The sequence below is a fragment of the Genypterus blacodes genome, unplaced genomic scaffold (assembly GCF_046128005.1).
Source record: "Genypterus blacodes isolate CSIRO-AG114 ecotype Tasmania unplaced genomic scaffold, CSIRO-AGI_Gbla_v1 ptg000235l_1, whole genome shotgun sequence".
In the NCBI taxonomy this organism is placed as follows: domain Eukaryota; kingdom Metazoa; phylum Chordata; class Actinopteri; order Ophidiiformes; family Ophidiidae; genus Genypterus; species Genypterus blacodes.
Genome location: NW_027467033.1, coordinates 110,007 through 122,500, shown reverse-complemented (window position 1 = coordinate 122,500; position 12,494 = coordinate 110,007).

The window sequence follows — 12,494 nt, the reverse complement described above, 5'->3', positions numbered from 1 at the left end:
TTTTCCCAGGCGGAGCGAAGGCGGATTAGAGGAACACCAGCCGACAGATTCAGAGAAAAGAGGCGGAAAGGAACAAACAAACGAGTCGGACGGAACCCTAAAGAGATTTACCCCGGCGTGGAGGAGGAGCGGGGGAGAGAGAGGGGCGCCCTGAGCCGGGGAGCGAGGGAAAACACTGACAGACGGAGGTGTGGAGAAAGAGACGGAGCGAGAGAGTAAAGGAGAGGTGAAGTGGCGTGAAAAGGAGAAAACAACACGTTGATTCGGCGTGACGGCAGACAGAGAGAGAGAGAGAGAGAGGGAGAGAAAACAACCTGTGGCCTCGCACGGCACCACTCCAGAGGGACTGGAGAGGACACCAGGGCCTGACACTCACTCTCTCACACACACACAGACACACACACACAGACACACACATACAGGTTTTGTGTAAGAAGTGAAGACAAGCATGTTGTTCTCTCTCGTTACGGGACGTTTCTCTGATCTATCTACGCTTCTCACAACGTTTGGTCCCCGCAAACACTAACACACACACACTTACACACACACACAGGTTTTTTTTGTAAGAAGTGAAGACAAGCATGTTGTTTTGGCTCATTATGGGATGTTTCTCTGATCTTTCCATGCTTCCTACAACGTTTGGTCCCTGCAAGCACTACAAAGAACACACACATACACACACACACAGACACACACACACACACACACACACACACTCCCTATTTGCTGTAATTACTCCAGTCATTACCGCTGACCAATGAAGACACTACAATGCTAACAGTTTAGTAATGACATGATAACTGTAATTAGAACATCTTCTTCTTGCTCAGATTCGCTAATTGTCCTCTTATAGACCGGAGAGAGAGAGAGAGAGAGAGAGGGAGAGAGCGGGTGAGCGAATCTGTGCTAAAGGCTAATTGGCAAAAATGTTTATTTAGCTTCCTGTAGAAATAGCTTCATGCCAGTGGACCTGCTCTCTGTTTGTACGCCTTTGTCACACTCACAATGGAGGGACAAGCGCACCTTAATTGAACACGCAAATCACCCAAAAAAACACAATAGTTTGTCATCAAAAGCATCGAATTACTGCCAAGATGAGGTGATGTCATCATTTCACACTTCCGTCCGTATTAGCAGACTAATGAGTGAGTCAGACGCGGTCATTTACTCTCTCTGCTCTCTCCACGGCTGCTGTTGTTACATTTCCAGGCCTCTTTGTGTCTTTTCAGTGTCCAGGCTTCCCTTAATGCATGATGTAATCTTAAGTTACAGTAAAAAATAGAAATAAATGCATTGCCTTAAGTACACAGTGCGTATTGATATTTTGTCCCGCTGTAGTCGACGGCAGCGACGGATAAATCTGGATTAGTTTACTGCAGGTGGCTCCACTCAACCACTGCTTCACACTCTGCTGCCTCCCTCTCATTTCCCTAATGCCCTCTCATGCTCCCTCTCTCCCTCTCTCCCTCTCTCTCTCTGTTGTTCTCTCATCCGCTTCCCCTTCATTGATTCATCTTGCCTTATAGCGGAGGATAAATGAGCTTCCCTTCATGTTGCCTTGCCCATGATACAGGACATCAGACGTGCAGAGAAGTAACTCAAATGAAAGCGAGCAGAAAGAGGGAATAAACAGGTAAATATGTATGAATAAAGCAGAGAGAGTTTCTGTTTCCCCTCTGGGCTGCAACATATTTCACTGTGAATATTGAGCATCCACTCTGTTATTTTCTAATATGCTAATATGCAGATATATTTCTGTCCCCTCTGTAATACGCTTGTCAATCCTCATATGCGGCGAGTAATTATCCACGGAAACACAAAACCCAGAGTGGAAGTAATAATACAGTGAAATTCTGATTGTGCCGTTGCAGAACATAAAATTTCAGCCTAATAACTAATGTTGCCTATGACAGAGTAATTACATGCGACGACTGCGTCTGTGGCAGCTAGTCGATTCAATTTGAATTGAACAAAAACAGGGTATAAACCGCTTTGTGTGAACAATGACACGCACGGTTTGGTTTATTGACGGTCAATTGAAGCTTACGGAGCATTATGAGCCGCGACGCCGCAAAGCCTCGTTGGTTACGGGCCTGCACCTGCTTACAAGAGCAGTTAAGACAGAAACAACAACTATAACTCATAGCTCAACACAGAAGGAGGGTCCATCAAACACCTCATATCTTCTTCGATCCTTCTTCGTCACGGCAATTCTGATTTCAAGTCACTGGAATTCCGTTGACGTGCCCCCAGTCTGAGATAACGGATCCTTATTCAAATCCGGACAACTTGACCGATCTATCACGGATTATCAGGACTTACACACTCGGTTTTTGCTGTCATAGGTTGCTGAAGTTCTCCACAAGAACTCAGTCGAGGTCACGGGTTCTAAGGACACACCTAGCTGAAATCTCTGTCATCACAGCACCAGCACCTCCTACTGGTGAGACAGGGTGGCTGCACACGAACAGAGTGGCTTCGGTGCTAATAGGAAAGTGTGTTTGACAGGTGGGTTTCTCTCTGTTCTGGAACATTTTTGGCTCGTCTCCTCTGACCCATTTTTATATGTATTTATTCAGTGATGTTGGTGTATTATTTTTGAAGAGGCGTTATTTTTAACATTCCTGGATCCTCTCCACAATTTCCTGTTCTTCCCTCTGTGCCGTGTCCCGTCATGGAGTAATCCTGCCACACATCAAACTAACCAGCAGACACAGGGCTGCTGTGTTTATTATGACCCTGCTGGTGGAGGTAATAAATACAACAGGAAGCCCAGTCATTCTCTGGCTTTAAGGCCTAACAGAGGGCTATATGCTGGGATGAAGCTTCTCTATTGCACCGCATCTATAATGTCTATAAACCTGCCTGACATCACAGGAGACAATATAAAGATGACAAAATAAAACCAGGTCTGAAAAAAAGGGGGGGTCAGGAGCAAATCCAGCTGTTAAATCTTATTTTCCTCCTCAAAGCCGAACGAAAAATTATTCACGGCCGCGCTAGGGGATTCCTGAGATGACATTTGGTCGGCAGGAAGGAGCCATAAAGCGGAGCTCAGTGCCTACCTGTGGACACCTCCACCTACTGCTCGCTCACTGCTCTGCCGCTCTGCATTGGCGAGTACATTTCATCATCCGCTATATTTCAGCCGAAGACACTATCGAGGCAGACAGCTGGTCTTGAGTGGCCAATTATGTCCGTTTATCTCCCTTGCAGGCACAGCTGTGATCAAACAGAATGAAGAAACAGGATCAAACAGTGAGGCTGGAAATCATTCTTCCGTTTGGTTTGGTTCTTTTCACCGCTTCCCTCTCTCTCTCTTTTTCTCTCTCTCTCTCTCTCTCCCTCTCTCTCTCCCCCGCTTGTTTCTGTTTCTGTTGCATCTCCTGCTCTTCTGTCCCTCCCTCCTGTCGCTCTGCTCTCACAAGTTTGCAGCTTTTCACTTTCCGTTACTTTGCTCGTCACTCCGGAGACGACGGAAGGAAAAGCAATGACAACTGCCAGTGCATCTGTGTGAGTTTACCAGTTTGGACGCTTGTGTGTGTGTGTCTGTCAGTACTGAGTGTTCTAGCTGGGGGAATCCCACAGGATCTATGAGGTAGTGCTCAGAAAATTCAAGGTTAACAAATAGTTTACACTCATGTTACCCTGTAGGATGTAAGGACACACTGTGGGGTTTTGCATTTGGTGTCAGCACTTAGGGAATTATGTGAGAAATAACTGAACCTGTGCAAATGTCAACGCCTAGGCTTGCATGTGACACGAAGATGCCTCAAATAGAAGACAGTCCATGTGTCCTAGCGTGAAACTGAGCCTTAATGTGTTAAAGAAGGCTTCACATAAAGGAAACTGGTGAGCAAATGTTCTTCCCACAACAGAGGAGAGATGCAATGCACAGAATACCTCGACTGTGTGTCTCTGTGCTTCTCCGAAACAACATTTGGCAGACAAACAACTAAATCTGAGTCATGAGATCAGCACAGACCAAAGAAACCCTCCAGGCCAAAGCTCCTGAATGAACATTAGATCAATAAACCTCATCCTGCAGCCAACTTCTCCAAAACTGGAACCTTTCATTTCCAGGAATGCCTGACGGATCCTAATCACATTTACACACAGCAGCATTTCACAGCAGAGTCACAGGGCCACAGCACAGCACAACTTTGATTTGGCTTTAAACAACCTTGTTGCAACATCATCACTTACACACAGAGACTAAATGAGACCAAATGCTTGTAAGGCAGAGTGACTCCAGGCAGAGGCACCACACACACAGCCTCTGAAATAGCCCCGTGCCTCTGTACAGAGCAGAAGATTGCTCTGCCATCTGATGTGACACAGACAGTTCATGCAGTTCAACCAGTGACTTGTAGATTCTCAGTAATGATGAGTAGACACCCAGAAGAGCGGATATTCTAACATCATCTCAGTTTGCAAATACATTCATTTGGCATCTCATTTCGTTTTCATAGTTCCAGTCATTTTCAGAGAAATGAAATGAAATGGAACTTCTGCAAGGCGTTTTGAGTATGAAATAGATACTCAAAACGCCTTGCAAGAAGTTCCACTTCATTGATTAGGTCCAAACTGTATATTACCGGTGAAATAAAGCACCTGTTTGTTTGATATTTGCCTCTAAAGTCGTCATAACAGGTAGCGGGAGAAGTAAAAATAAGAAATATGAGCTGTGTGTCGGTGTAATTGAAAACTAATTTCCTCCATGAATGAGTTGTGACGCTTCCATAAATAAGCACTGGAGCCAATTCAAACCTGAAAATCACCACGAAGCAACAAGTGCGGAGGAAAATGGTAAATCTCTGGACGGTGGCTTCACTATCGAGACAGGGGAGCCACACGCTCGTTTGGCGGCAGAGCAGCGGGTCGACCCCGGGCTCAGGCTCACTCAGGTCCCCCGTGCGTAACGCTGGAGACTCCGGACACATGCGGAGAGAAACAGCGCGGAACGTAACGGCACAAAACGCTCTAAGAAAACAAATAAATAAAAAGCTTTTTGTCTTTACAACCGTAAATACAAAACCTCAGCGTGCCGTGTAGCGCGTAGGTGAAGTGTTTCCCGCGGGTAGTATCGCAGCTGCAGGCGGGCTGAGGGAGCCTCGGAGCCCGGCAGAGCCTCGGAGCTCCGCGCGAGCTCAGCGGAGCCTCGGAGCTCCGCGCGTGCTTAGCGGAGCCTCGGAGCTCCGCGCGCCCGGCGAACGGAGACGTTTATCCGGGCAGAGCCGCTCAGACTCCTCGGTGACTTTCAAAGAGGATGTATTTTTTAAAGCCAAATGCACAAAAATCACAGTTAAGGCTACAACAAAATAGGATATCAAAATTCTAAAGCCATAAGGGATATAAATACTATTAAATAAGATGAACTCGGCGGGGCTGTGTGAGGAAGGTTATGAGATCAGATGAGATAACGCGTTTGGGCTGCGATCTCCTGAGTCCCCGCAGGAGGATTATAGGGACATTAAGCGTGATTTCTCTGTATGCATATGTGTGTTGGTGTGAGTGTGTGTGTTTGTGTTGTGTTTGTGTGATCCAAACAGAGACGAACCTCCGTACGGACACTGGCGCTGCTAACAAACCGAGGGGCAGCGGGGCAGAGAAACCGAAAACGGGTAAAAATAGAGAAAACTGATTTTGATATTAATCGTTTAAGTGGATATCTATAATGTTAATCGCTGATTAGAGGTTGCGAGTTCGAGTCCCACTTCTATTCACCTTCTGGCGAGTCTGGCGGAGCTGCAAGGAGATAGAACCGCTCAATGCTTTATTAGCTAACTTGTCATATATAGGGGTGAAAGGTTGATCTAAAAACACACTTCTGCTTTATTTAACACGATAACAATCATAACGCAGTTCGATTTGACAAAGAAAAGCCACTTTCCCCAAAAGAAACAGCTAAAATTGAATGTTCTTTACAGGTTCGAAACCCTTTCAAGTTTCCACGGTGTGATTCCCGGTTAACACTGACTTGTCAGGCGGGCCGTGAAGGTGTCAGGAGGATCAAACTCACCTCTTATTTCTGCTCTGACTGCCGACGGCGAGAAGGAAGCCAGTAAACATCCACAAAGCCAGAGAAATAAATCCATGTTTCCCTCTGCCGAGGAGGAGATCCACCTCCTCTGCTCCCGGGTGATCCTGCTCCGTGTATCCGCTCTCCGCGCTCCTCTCCCGGCTGCTCTTTAAAAGTCCTCCCTGGGCGCACTGGAGTCGTGTGTCCAAAAAAGATCCTCCGCAGACGCCGGGGTGCGTTCACGTCCCCCGGGGGTCTGGAACACACGCTGCCTCTGCTGCTGCCGCTGCTGCTTCTCTCGTGGGAATTGATCCCTGTGAAGAATTCTGCTCTCGAACACAAATTTTGTTTAAGCCGCAAAATCCATGTGTGCGCCAGCGGGCTTATGTCAGTCACAGCGTGCGGAGAGAGTGTGTGTCTGTGTGTGTGGAGCTCGTAGACGCCGGCAGGCTGCAGGAAGAGAGGATATCAAAGCTGTTAGAAATCAACACGAGTCCGCAGAAACATCCGACACTAAAGTTGAACTAAAGCCCGCAGAGGAGCAACAAGGATATTTGTTCTCTTCCAAAGGCGGAATATCTCCAAATCCTTACGCTCTCTGCGCCGCTTTGACCCCGTGGAGATGAGCAAAGTGGTGATCAAACATGCGGCTCCGGGTCTCCGTTGGTGCGCAGACACGAGCTGAGTGTCCGTGTGCGTAAAGGCGAGCAGAGGGTGAAGCGGAGCCGCGCTGCCTCTCCGCGCTGCCGCCTTCAAACTGCTGCGCGGCGTCGCTCACACACGCTCTTCTATGCTCCCCCCCCCCTCTCTCTCTCTCTCACACACACACACACACTCTGACGCGCGCTCTCTCGCTCTCTCTCTCCGGCTGTGCGCTCCTTCCTTGCTCTCCGCTCTCCGACGGGTTTGTGGCAGTGAGCGGACCCCCCCCCCCACACACACACACACACACCAGTGCGTGTGTCCGTGCGTGTACCCAGGCGCGTACCCGTGCGTGTGCGTGCGTATCGGATTACAGTAGGCACCTCGGCCCGCCTCCATGTTGCCCCTCACTGATTAAAGAGCAGTTTCATCTCTCTCTCTCTCTCTCTCTCTCTCTCTCTCTCTCTCTCTCTCTCACTCTGTTTTCTTCCTCATCTTCCTCTTTTACCTCACCCTTTCCTCTCCTAACCCATTTCTCTCATCTCACCTCCCTCTCTTTCTCTCACTCCTTCATTGAGACACATTTCCTCTACCCTTGCCTCCTATGCTTGTCTCCCTCTCCTCTCAGATTCTCACTTTCCTTCCCCATCTCCTTCTCTCTCCCCCCTCTCTCTCTCTCTCTATTAAAGAGACTGGAGGGAGGTAGAAAGGCAGAAACAGAGCAAACAGAGGAGTAAACCTGCACACAGCAGAACTTTATGAGCTCTGTAGTGGAGCTGGAGGCTTTAATAGGAACCTGGTACTGGTTTATGGCATTACCGTGGTAACAGCAGGCACGGAGACCAAACTACAACTCATCAGAACGTTTTCCAAAGGATTCTGCTCGGTAACTGATCGTACACACACACACACACAAATGTTTGTCAATTAAATCTGTTTCCCACTTTCAAAGTCCCATTTCTCATTTCTCACCTGAAATTATTAAATCAAATTAAAGTTTCAAAAATTAGATGGTTGCGGTGTAACTGCAGGTGTGTGTGTGTGTCTGTGTGAGTGTGTGCGTTGAACAAATATTAGCTTGTATGAATATTAATGATACAAAGATGAATTTATGTTTTTCAGTCAAAGGGAAGGATTTGCTTTGAATGCAGAGCAGCAGTGTGTGATAATGTATGTACTGCTGGTATTAAAAAGCCTCCACACCCACACACACACACACACAGACACACACACACACACGCACACACTTGTCTGCCGGCCAGGGCAAAAAGCTGTTTACCAAGGGCACATGGGTCAATGGCGAGCAGAATCTAAACAAGGAGAGGAAGGTAGGCAGCAATGCAATGCAGTGCTGACTGACACACAAACACACACACACGCATACACACACATTCACTGGCACACACAGGAATGGCTCTGAATGGCAAACAGCCAGCAGATGACATTCAATACTGATTTAACAGCAAAAATAGCTGACTGATACATTAAATTCTGTACATGTAGGGAGCAGATATTTATTTGTTCTCTCTCTCTCTGTGAGTGTGTGTGTGTGTGTGTGTGTGTGTCAGTGGTAGGTGTGTGTGTTAGGGCCTGTACCAACACCAAAGCTTGTGGTCTGGATAAACTAAGCAAACCTTGGCTCTCATGCTGTCCTCCCAGGACACACCCTACACACACACACCCTACACACACACACACACACACACACACACACACACACACACACACACACACACACACACACACACACACACACACACACACACACACACACACACACACACACACACACACACACACACACAGAGGCCATAATAACACAGCGGAACTCACCAGTGACCGCTTAGTTAAATGATAGTGGTCCTGAGGGAGGGGAACCCCTGATTTGCTGATTTTGCTTTGATTAACTTTGATTCTTTGAAGTGGTGATTGTGATCACATCTGTGTCTGTGTGTGTGTGTATGTGTGTGTGTGTGTGTGTGTGTGTGTGTGTCTCATCCCTGTCCCTGACACTTCAGCAAATCTGCACATCTTACAAACCTTTTTTATTCTCTAATATGCTATGAATTTGGTTCATCAAATAAAAATAGTCTCTACAGCATTTAAAATGGCCCAAACAAGTGACACACCTAAACACAGACACACACACACACACGCACGCACGCACAGACACATGCAGACACACGTACACACCATTAATCTGTCACTCAGTGGTTTCCTAACATCTCTGGAGGTCTAAAGGTATTATGTTCTTTTCCATGACAGGTTTGTTTGATGCATCTCTCTCTCTCTGTATGTGTGTGTGTGTGTGTGTGTGTGTGTGTAAGCCACCCTCTCTCTCTCTCTTCGTTTGACCTGTATGACCTGTCCCTCTCTCCCCTCTTGCTCCCCTCGTCTCGAGTCTTTCCACTGAAACTGAACCCAGCCGAGGGCCGAACGAAATCTGCCAGGTGATGAGAGCGCCGAGCAACCACACACACACACACACACACACACACGCTGATATCCATGACACATTCCACCCAGACGCCACCGCCTCCGCCACCATGGAAACGCTGGACGGACGCAGATTAAGCAAACGTGCGCGACTAAACTCAATGTTTGAAAGATTACTTAAAGATTAATACTTTACTTATCTGCTCCCGTCCCCCCTCTGTCTCCCCCGTCTCCCCTCTGTCTCCCTTCTGTCTCCACCTCGGCTATGTCTGCTTGATCGCTTGGACCTCGATCCCTCTGACAAATCTACACTTTCATTCTGTACCTGTGCTGAACCGTTTACATCCAAACTCGATTCCAAACCTGCTGCTCTTCTCTGATTGGTCAGTTGCAGCATCCAGAGGTCAGTGACTCCTAACACAGCGATGGTTAAGTCTGGATTTAGAGCTCAGTGATGGGAAACGGGGACTACTTAAGTCTTTTATTTTGGCGAGTAGCCGCTGAGTAAGTGGGCCGATGAAGCGTCAGTGGGAGGAAATAAATCAGGCTGAATACTTTATTTGTTACTCAGAGTGTAGTGATGTAGTGTGAATATAAACTTTAAGTGGATTTATGCTGATTTCTATCTAATTATGGTGCTTTATTGATTTAATCCGTGTGTAATCAGAGTTTTAACGTGCATGTTCCCATACTGTGTTAGTGACATCGTTCAGTGTTTCCATGTGAGAACAATAACAGGCATTAGAGGAAGTTGGCTGAGGGAGCTGAGACAGTAAAAGTGTTGAAGAACCTCTATGAATCATTCAGCATATGGACGCGGAGCCTTCACACACACACACACACACACACACACTCTGGATGTACTTACTGGACGTGTGTGTGTGTGTGTGTGGACGTGGGACGTGTTAATCCTTCACACTTTTCTGCTTGACGAGCAGCGGAGCAGGTTTTCCCCCGAAAGCCACCGTGCAGATTAAGAAGAGCGTTTGGGGCCCAAAGGGCAGCAGAGCTGCGTGCTAACAGGTTCACAGTGTTTCTAATGTTTGATTGAACGCCCAAAGTGAAGTTTGTGCAATGTTGACCCAGAGCAATGAAGAGGCTCCGTCTCCAAAACAATGATGATCTTGGTGACGCTTGTACGCTTTGATGGGCCGACCTGTGGGAATGAAATATACGCTGGGTCAAAGGTCACATAGCGAGGAAGCCTGAGACGATGCTGACTGATAAGACGATTAACCTGAAAGCTTCCACCATGAGGGAAATTTTCCATTCCCAATCTTGTGTGTGTCTCTATCTGTGTGTGTGTGTGTGTGTGTGTGTGTGTGTGTTGCGACAGAGTAGAAGGTAAAGTGACCGCTGGCTTGTTGACATGCAGCCTCGGCCCTGTCCACACCTCGCCAACACACAACACCTCTGCACCTCTGTCGCTCTCCCTTTGGTGCCTTTCCTCTCTCGTTTCACTTTCCCCAACCGCTCGACTTCCTGTTGTGTGTAATTCTTCTTCTTTCTTCTAATTGCGTAGCACCCTCTGAACGAAAACTGCAATGAGAACTGCTTTCCTTCCTCACACACACAGAGACTTAAGAATCATGCAACTTCCTTTCCTTTCTCCTCTCTCCCCTCCCTCCATCCCTCCCCGGGGTTAATGGAGAAGGTGATGATCTCAGAGGGAGCGCCGCCTCTGAGTCTCTCCTCACACCTTCAGTGCCACGATTGTGTGTGTGTGTGTGTGTGTGTGTTTGCATGTGGGTAAATTTAATAAAGTGTAAGTGTAAAGTGTAAGAGTGCATAGCAAGGAGCTCTGTTTCATGTATGTGATTTTTTAATGTGTGTGTGTGTGTGTGTGTGTGTGTGGTGTGAGCCTGTTGGCACCTCCACACTCCAGGGACGCTGTGGTGGCTGTTTTTTCTCCATCCTTTCACCACCGTCCAAAAGGAAATTTCCTGTGCAAGATCTCTAAAAGTAAGGAGGCAAGGAAGCAAGCAGGAAAGGAGGCAAGCAGGCAAGGATCATGTTGCATCTCCTCTCCCTAGGATGTGTATATACCTCCACCAAGGACAAAATCCAGGCTTGCTCACAGGCAATGGCAGGCACTTTAAACCTGATGCATACTCAGACAGGTATCATTACACCAGCAACAGGACTTCTCAATCACACACATATCACTCCTGACCCGCCAGCACAGGGTCTCTCTCTCACACACACACACACACACACACACACACACACACACACACACACACACACACACACACACACACACACACACACACACACACACACACACACACACACACACACACACACCATAAACAAATTCATCTATGGTGAGGAGATTTCATGGCTAATGTCAGTGCACAAGTACAAGTGCTGGAAACACACTAACATACGCACATGCACACCACTCTCTCACACACACACACACACTCCCTGTGGCCTCGTCAATAAGCCATATTACAGAGCAGGGCTTACGGGAAGCCACAGTAAATTAGTGTGTCAACAGTTAACATGGGCTGCACTGACATGCTCATTTACTACTGGAGCAGAGCTGAGAGACGGTAACACACACACAAACACAAACACACACACAGGGACACACGTCATACACACACATGGAGATGTACACATATGCACAGATGCACATTTGCACTGACAAGCACCCACAGAGATAAATGGCTGCACATGGAAACACAAAATGATGACACACAATGATACACACACACACACACACAGATTGTGCACATTCAAAACACACACACAAACACAGACACACATTCATCATTAACTGCAAGCATGAAGTAAATCTTACGCATATTTATTCTCATGCTGCATTTTGTGTATGTGTGTGTGTGTGTGTGTGTGTGAGAGAATGTGGACATTTACAATTGTCTGTGTTTGTCTTCATGTGTGTGTGTGTGCGTGAGTGTGTTAGTGAGTGGTGATAATCACAGTACAGCCTGTGGAGTCTGCAGGGAGACCACTCAGCTATTAGCAAGGACACTGAGGTGATAGAGAGAGACAAATTTATACATATACCCCCCCGCCCCACACACACACACACACACACACATACGCACACACACATGCACACACACACGCAAACAAGCACAGACGTTCAGTGACACACAGGCTGTGTCAGGAGATGGCAGCAGGCTGTCAGAGCCCAGTGAAGTCTGTGAGGAATGTGTGTGTTTGTATCGAGTCAATTGCCCGGCCTCTCCCTCTCTCTCTCTCTCTCTCTCTCTCCCTCTGCATCATTTGTTCGTCTCTTCATCTTGTTTTCCTTTTTCTCTCTCCATCATTCATCTTCTCCACTACACACTCATGTCTCTGCTTCTTCTTCCTTTCCTTATGCACAGTTTCCATGCCGCCCAGTTTGTTCTGTAGTATAGCT